General features: G+C 44.3%; 1 non-coding gene across 1 annotated transcript; it reads right to left on the bottom strand.

Moving 5' to 3' along the window:
- Positions 1-991: 991 nt before the first annotated feature.
- LOC141603958 (small nucleolar RNA R71) lies at positions 992-1,098 on the bottom strand. The gene has a single exon (XR_012525791.1). It is a non-coding gene; the product is annotated as a small nucleolar RNA R71 (small nucleolar RNA).
- Positions 1,099-1,861: the final 763 nt, after the last annotated feature.

Here is a 1,861-nt window from a genome sequence, read left to right as displayed (position 1 = left end):
CCTAGTTTGCTGCCGCCGAAACTATAGTGAACCGACCATCCTTGCACCCTTTTAATTCTTGATTTTATCCGTTTATTTAGTTTACTGTCTTTTATTTGCCTTTAGCTATAGACCAAATCAACTCAATCCCCACATACTGTTACCTTAGACTGAAATTAGACATCTAATAATTACATCTGCCTCTCTGTGGTTCGACCCAGTTACCACTAGCTTTTGTTAGTTTTAATAGGTTTTATAAATATTATTTTTGGTACTCACAACGACGGGTATCAAATTTTGGCGCCGTTGCCGGGGAGGCAATTGTTCTAATTTTTAGTTGTTTTATTTTAGTCTGTTTCTTAGTTTAAGGGACATTCGTTCCTTAAACTATTCTCATATTCTTTTTGTAGTTTCTTCTTATGCGCAGGTCATAGGGTGGCGAATTAGTACCTTTCAATCCTGAGATTGAGAAGACCTTGCGTGAGTTGAGACGATCATCTAGGATATTGCCGACAGAGGAAGAGCTGAGTACTCTGTCTAGTTACTACGAGAACGAGCTATACGAGGAGGATCCACCTTCATCACCCATTTCCACTTCTTCAGCTGAGACAGTCACATCTCCGGAATTTCCAGTCATGGCTGAAGAAGCAACTATAGCAAGTCACTCTGAGCCGACAGCTGCAAATCTATACAAGGGGTTCGAATTACCGCTGATAGGAAATTCGAACCAAAGCCTTCTTATATCAACTTGGTTGAGAGGAACCAATTTGGAGGAGCTGCAAATGAAGATGCAGCCAAGCATATGGAGATATTCATTGATTATTGCTGCTCTATACCCCCGCCGACCGGTGTGACCCAGGACCAGATAAAGGAGACTATGTTTATATTCGCACTCCGCGATGCTGCAAGGGAGTGGTACAGAGATATGGACCGAGTTGTTAATTGGATCACCGACTGGAATTCTTTGGCCTTGGCATTCTACAAGAAGTACTTTTCTGCCTCGAAGACGAATGCTATTAGAGCTCAAATCACGAGCTTTAAACAGGGGCCTGATGAGAACTTTCATGAGGCATGGGTCCGTTTCAAGATACTGGTGCGAACCATTCCTCATCATGGGTTTGAGAAGTGAAGCCTATGCAATCAGTTCTATAATGGGCTCTATGACGATCAAAGGGCTATCCTGGATGCGACAGCTAATGGCAGATTCCAGGAGAATACGGGGGAGACTAAGGGGTGGAAGATCATTGATGACTTGGCCACCCACAAAGCTGAGTATGGGAATTCCCGCGGGGAAATCAAAGGAGAGCTGCTGAATCTCCTTCTGTAGCTGCATTAGAAGCTCTCACGGCCAGATTTGACAAGTACGAATTGGGAAGAGCTTCCAAATGAGGGATTTACCATGTAAATGCTGTTTCAGACGGTCTTTTCGTCTGTAAAAGATGTGGAGCTGAGGGACATGTTTCAGACAATTGTCCTAGTCCTTTTGAGTCTTGTGCTGCCTTTCAACATTATAGGCAGACAAATACTTACTATGAGCCGAATGTCCACCCAAACTTGAGGTGGAGTAGCCAAAATGTCTTGAATTCGACTCAACCTCCACAGCAGCAGCAACAGAACTATGTGCCCACTCATAAGCAACAACAGTTCCAAAAGCCTCCGTATGTCCCACAGCAGCAGCAACAAGTCCAAGGTTCTGACTTCAATGAGTTGAAGAATTTGTTGCTGAAGGAATCCCAGGCTAGAGAGGCCGGGATGAAGATGTTGGAGAGCCAAATTGCCCAATTGGCTAGCAAGAATACAACTCGAGCTCCGGGACATCTACCGACTCAAACTGATCAAAAGGAGACCCTTAATGCCATTACCTTGAGGAGTGGGTCTACCC

Source organism: Silene latifolia, chromosome 9 (genome assembly GCF_048544455.1).
Source record: "Silene latifolia isolate original U9 population chromosome 9, ASM4854445v1, whole genome shotgun sequence".
In the NCBI taxonomy this organism is placed as follows: Eukaryota; Viridiplantae; Streptophyta; class Magnoliopsida; order Caryophyllales; family Caryophyllaceae; genus Silene; species Silene latifolia.
The sequence above is the reverse complement of the archived record's forward strand: the minus strand, read 5'-3'. Positions and strand labels throughout refer to the sequence as shown.